This window comes from Thermobia domestica, chromosome 4, assembly GCF_964235325.1.
Source record: "Thermobia domestica chromosome 4, izTheDome1.hap1.1, whole genome shotgun sequence".
Lineage (NCBI taxonomy): Eukaryota > Metazoa > Arthropoda > Insecta > Zygentoma > Lepismatidae > Thermobia > Thermobia domestica.
In genome coordinates this window covers 213,283,649-213,290,916 of record NC_137457.1, presented here as the reverse complement: position 1 = coordinate 213,290,916, position 7,268 = coordinate 213,283,649, and positions in this window count along the sequence as shown.

The window sequence follows — 7,268 nt, the reverse complement described above, 5'->3', positions numbered from 1 at the left end:
TGCGTCGGGACCGTAATACAGCAAATTGTGGAGGCGTTAAAATATTAAATAATGCTTTTGATAAAGTGGATACTTTCAAATATTTAGGATCAATATTAACAGACGAAAATCATATTCACGAAGAAATTAAATGTCGACTAAAAGCAGGGAATTCGTGTTACTATTCGGTTCAAAATCTCTTGTCGTCGCGAATTCTGTCGAGGAATTTGAAGCTTAAAATATATAAAACGATAATCATGCCTGTTGTTCTGTATGGTTGTGAAACATGGTCGCTTACTCTGAGGGAAGAACATAGACTGAAAGTATTTGAGAACAGGATCCTGAGAAGAATATTCGGACCCAAGAGGAACGAGAATGGGGAATGGCGGAAGCTTCATAACGAGGAACTACATAGTTTATACGGTTTACCTAACATTGTTAGGGTCGTCAAGTCTAGGAGGCTTAGGTGGGCAGGTCATGTAGCTAGAATGGAAGAAAGTAGAAACGCTTTCAAAGTCTTGACTGGTAGACCCATAGGAAAACGACCATTAGCAACACCTAGGCGCAGATGGGAGGACAATATTAAGATGGATCTCGCAGAGATAGGAATACAAAGTAGAAACTGGATGCAATTAGCTAAGGATAGAAGTCAGTGGAGAGCTTTTGTGAACGCGGCACTGAACCTCCGGGTTCCATAGAGTTAGTTAGTTAGTTTATTATTTCCTCATTACAGTTTTCTTTATTTCGTTCATTTGTTCGTGTCAGTTTGCAATATCAAACATTTTACTATTTTAATAAAATCTGCAACATTACTAACAATAAAAGTTTATTTATAATGTTAATATCGAAAAACAATACTATAAATTATAATTTCACGTTTTATTTGGACAATTTCAGAAATATAGCTGATATTTTTTTTAAAAAAAAAGCAATATGAAAAATAATTAAAGTTATATTTTGTATTTTTACAACGGAAATAGGAACCAAAATTCACTAAAGTCTGAAGAAAACATTGATAATTATTTTTTAAATAATTTTGAGTTTCTAGAAGGTACTTATTTTTACTAATGTATAAGAACTGCCCAAGTGAAAAGGCTCCAACTATAGCTGAAGACTTATTAACAGTGTGTGTGTGTGTGTGGGTGTGTTTGTGTGCAATACATAATAAGTGAAGTACAGTTAACGTTGAACATGATACCTACACATAATTGCCACTAATATTGATCCCAGTGGGCAAGAAATGAATGGATTGTTTCAGTGTACAAACACTAGGGTTACGGAGCCAATTTCTCCCAGGTGAAACGTTCGCCTCTAGGTGACTGTTTTGAGAGACCGAAGAGGTGGAAATCCCATTGGAAGATACACTTTTCTGCACGAAGAAATTGGATTACAGCTCCTTACTTTCATGAGGAATCTATGATGCATCCCTCCATGCGGCGAAACAATTTTCTTCTACGGAGTACACAAGGTTTAAGCTGCTCGGTACACCTGCAAACTGGCACACCGCGCTCTATCGACAAAATACACCGCACCACCTACCGGTGTGATCATATGTACCCCCTGTGATTCAAGACAATGCTGCTACAGTAGAAATGTCCTTTTCATTTGGACATACCTTATAAGTTTTAATCAGATATAAATTAGTTAACATTAGGTATTAGTTTACTTAATTTTTGAAGTGTTTTATAATGTAGAAAGAGTTCGGATTATGTTAAATTAATTTCAGATATTTATTTATTTATTTATTGTCCTTCAACGGAGAATAGAATCTCCAATTACAGAAGGTACATAATATAGATAGTTCATATAATATAATATTATACATAATAGTAAATATAATGATACTGACAAAAGTCCTGTAGATATCTGACAACGACAATAATAACTATCGTAAGAGTATAAACCGTTAAACGTGAAGAGTATTACAAGTAAAGAACCCATTAAAAGTCAAATAATTGCTATACACATGTATATGCAAATGCATGTATTCACATTCTAATACAATATACAGGGTGCGGCACGTAAAACCGGCCCGTCGTAATATTCTGGTATATTGTGTTTTTGGCAACACTTAAATAATCTACCTTCCTACCAAGAGATGGCGTGTCGAGGTCGGGTCGACTTACGTGACCTGCAGCAGTCACGTGCAGCCGCAGCCAGTGAAACTTGTCGAAACCAGTTGAGAAAAAGGCCTCGTTGTGTTAAGCCGGGTGAGTGTCAGTGTGTGATAATGCCGTATTCGATACCCGAGCGTGTTGCCATTGTTGAAGGGATCATTCTCACTGGATCTTTTATGAAAACAAAGAATTTGTTTCGGGAGAAATTTCCAGGACGTTCTGTGCCAGCAAAAGGTATATATGACAGAAGGGTATATATGAATCTGACAAGGGTATATATGAATCTCCTCAATCGTGCTCACATGTGTGTTGAAGTGGGCGGAGGACACTTTCAGCACCTGCTGGGAAGGCTGCTGTGAAGGTGAGTAGTCATATTCAATACATTACATTTCATTTATGTGTTGTAGTTAATCATATTCAATACATTACATTTCATTTTATATGTTCACTTTACGGGCCGGTTTTACGTGCCACACCCTGTATTTTTCAACTTCTTTGTATACAGAGACAGAGGTAATGCCAAATCTAGATCTTTGTTTAATACTGATATGCTATTAAACTCACTGCACATTCTATATAATGGTAAGCCTTTATACATTTCAGTTCTTGGAACATCTACAGTCACTAGATGTCGCTTACGTAGATAGCCTGGTCTAGCATTGAGTCCAATTTTTTTGTAAGAAATTACTATTGTCAACATAAGAATTCATAATTTTATAGAGAAATAATTGTTGAAAAGCTGCACTATTAGCGCTGCGTTCTAAAAGCAACAAGTAATTTCACTTTAATTTACAAAATAAAAAACATTTCTATTTCTGAAATTGATAAATTCACAAAGGTTTCTTTTCAATTTCTTGTTACATTTTAAATATTGGAATGGGATATTTGTTCTCCACGAACTCCATGTAGTATATTCCCTGCACTTTACACACACACACACACACACACACACAGATATATATATATATATATATATATATATATATATATATATATATATATATATATATATATATAGATAGATAGATAGATAGATAGATAGATAGATAGATAGATAGTGAGAGAGAGAGAGAGAGAGAGAGAGAAACACTGTATATTTTTACTTCACAACTTGAAATATTAGAAAATTTTCTGGTTTCCGAAAGCTAATTGGAAAATGATAATTTGATGCTGTCTAACTTTCCTCTACAGGAATTGAATTTTATAGCTGAATGTGCAGTTTTCCACCAAACATCACTATGCATAATATACAAAATTGTCCGTATTATGAAAAGTTGTTTCCCTTGTTTCTACAGAGCAATAAAACTTTCTGATTCACAAAAAGTTGTTTTTCTTTTTGCTTCAAAATGAAGAAAATTTTCCGACTTATATAAAGTTCTCCAATTTTTACATACAAGACAGAAAAGAAAATATTTCGATTCATGAAAAATTGTTTCACTTGTTCCTACATAGTACTGAAAATATTCTGGCCCATGAAATTTTCAGATTCTTTAAGCGATCTTTCACTTTTTAACATCTCTATACATGATTTCAATCAATTTTATGAATACTGAGGAACTGTTACTTGATCACTGATATTTGTTAAGAACGGAAAATTTTCCGGAAAAATATAGAAGAAAATTTTCCACCTCACATCACGGCTAAACAACGATGTAGGAATAAGTAGAGTATGTTTTTATGAATCGGAAAATTTTCCGTTTCAAAATTTTACGGAAAATTTTCATCACTACAGGACAGACAATTTTTCGATTCATGAAAAATTGTTTCACTTGTTCCTTCATAGTACTGAAAATTGTCTGACCCATGAGAGTTTTCAGATTCTTTAAACGATCTTTTACTTTTTAACATTTCTATACATGAATTCAATCAATTTTATGAATACTGAGGAATTGTTACTTGATCACTGATATTTGTTAAAGATGGAAAATTTTCCGGAAATATATAGAAGAAAATTTTCCACCTCACATCACGGCTAAACAACGATATAGGAATAAGTGGAGTATGTTTTTATGAATCGGAAAATTTTCCGTTTCAAATTTTTCCGGAAAATTTTCATCACTGCCATCAGGTAAGATACCGAGATGCTACAACTTGGTCGCGGCAGTAATGCTATTTTGTGTAAAAGTGGTAATTACTCCCATGACCAGGTTGTACCATCCTGTTATCTGATGGTTAGTAATCAGAGATAGATAAGGAGTTCGTTGGACTGGTCCACAGATATTCCATTCAGTAAGTTTAGTCAGTGAATATCCATTTTTATCACAGATTTATATTAGTTCTCCGTCAAAATATGCATTTCTGAGAAAATTAAGCATTAAGCATTTCTGAGAAAATTACATTGTAGGAATTATGCAGAACAGTAAATCAGTGGTGACGAATTTTCAACAGGATATACTAATTAATGCCCCTTCTTCAAATCTAATGTCAAAACTAGCAATCGACTACAGGATAGTGGCGTTATTTCAACTACATTTGAATTTATTTTAAGGCTTTGAAACATCCGAGACTCAGAGGATAGAAATAAGGGAAACAAGTAAGTAGGTCCATAAAGTTTCCTTAGTGACACCAAGGAAGAATCATGGTAATCTCATCAGTTGAAATATTTATCCACGAGGGATTAATCACACCATCTTCCGAATCTTAAGCTGATGTTCTACCTCTGAGCTTTATTTAACCATTCGGTGTCGGTGTGAAGTGTTTGTGTACATGAATTCACATCAAATTCTAAAAAGTAGTGAAGGTGAACAAACGAAAGAAAGATAAAGGCCACGTATACTTCTTTTGCTGTAAGGAGTCCCGATTGAAATGTCTGTTCTAACACTAATATTAGGGAAAGAAAAACACATTTCCTCCGTTTGCTTCAAAGAGTGCTCACTTCATTATCTTAATAAAGTAAAGGCACATTCATTACTCAGTTTTAGAGCTCAAGGGTAAAAGTAACCAAAAATAATTGAACGACGGCCAGATCAAAACAAGATGCTGCAATCGGGGCAGTTGCCCTGGGCGCCAGCAAACCAATCTGTGCGTTTATTGGTGTAGATGTAGATGAAAGGGATACTAATCGCAAAATTTGCCCTGGGCATCAAATGTCTAGTTTCATCACTGATTAGGATACCATACTTTTAGAGTGAAATCGGGACATTTTCCTGAAATATTAAGAATACATAATAATTATTGACAGTTTACTTTAAAGTGAAACTTAAGCTTCAAGAGCAAGGCTTATAATTTAAAAGGGCTGGAACGGTAAATCAGTGTCCTGTTAGAGTTCAGTTCCTGCTTCTGTGCGACGTTTGTCTCGTAAGCACTTTTGTCCTTGTTTATTACTTTTTACTTTATTATTATTATTATTATTATTATTATTATTATTATTATTATTATTATTATTATTATTATTATTATTAATATTAATATTAATACAGTTTATCTACCAAACAACTATTTATATTATTATGCAGTATCAACCAAAATGTGGAACTTGTGATATTTATTTATTTCCATCATTCCATCCGGCAAATTAGTGTGACGAGAGGGAATGTTTTTGGACTGGTAAAATTTGAGATGACTGTTACCATGCTATAACTTTGAGCTTCGCCTTATCTTAAGCAGATGCAGACATGTCGGAAGATTTGATTTTTATGGATTCACAAGTTCAAACGTTGTCGAGGATGAGGTCTGGAGAATATGACTCTCAACGAACAACATTCGATCAGATTTATCAAGAATAATTGTGGATATGCAAAAAAGAAAAAAATGGTCTTGAAATTCCAGAGCGAGAAACAGATAGAATAGAGGGGTTCCTCGTGGAAACGAACTAGACGTTTGCCATCGAAATATCACAAATTCATTTTGGGTGAATCTCTTCCTTCATTGGAGGCAAAAAATGAATTTTTTAAAGATAATATACTAAGAGACATTTTCCTGCCTACTATTGATAAGACAATCACTGAGACGGAAAAACGTTTTGGATCATGTAGCAACATCATTAGATGAATCACCACTCCGCATACAAAAGGTGAAAACTTTCTTAATTACAACATTGTGGAGTCTATGGCCCAGTATTATGGAAGTGATCTGGAAATATTCAAATGTGAACTCAAAATCATCCCAAACACAATTAAATTATTATTATTATTATTATTATTATTATTATTATTATTATTATTATTATTATTATTATTATACAAGGTAATACATGCGCACTCCTCCAAATAGTATTGAAACAACTAACAAGTGGCTAATGTACGAAGGTCGAATAGAAGTGGAAGACGGTATATGCAAGGTTACAAGGTATATGTGCTAGTCGTGCGCAAAAGAAACGTGTGGGCTCTGCCTACCAGAGCAGTGAATAGTCTGCCAGAGCATCATATAGTCAGTGATAAACATGAGAACTCACGGGCAAATTGATAGTCGTGTGTGTTGACTTACGTGAGTAAGGGTGCTAGTCTGATAGTAAGTAATGAACTTCAAGGATAATAGGCAGTCTACAGGCATATGAAATAATGAAATATATGTCGTTGTCAAATGAGTAACAGCAATGGTGTGTGTAAAATACGGCTTATTAATCCCGGCAATGTTGTCCGAATCTTAAGTTTGGCAGTGGCGGAAAAATATAGTGACATAAATAAGCATGGAGAAGAGGACAAGGTATTTGCAGATACGTTACTTGCCCTGATAGATAGCAAATATGATGATGATGTTACCGTATCACCGTGTGACACGTTAGATTTATATACCAACGCCGACAGCGAGGTAGATGACTCGGGCGACGCAATGAGTGATCAAATGGACGATGTGGCTCCTCCATCAACGAGTGAAGCGGGCCTTTCGAGCAGTGAATACGAAATGTCCTCTTCTGTTAGGAGAAAGCCTACAGTAACAACGGACCCGTTGTCACAAAATACAAAAGCATTCAGACTTTTTAAGGCAATATAAACTGGTGATCCGCTGGCTTTCGGATTACTTTCGGCATAAATTAATTTGTGCCGGTACCCAAATAAACTGCATGATAGAGTATTTCCCATGAAACTGCACTCTGTGGTTTATCACCAGTTTTGTTCTGCTCCGCTAAAGGATATGATCGCATATGCGTGACATAAATGTGGTTATGTGACGGGCGACATAGTTACTGCCTTTGGAAATGCTCTTTGAGTCTGTTGATAGTGTGCGGTGACC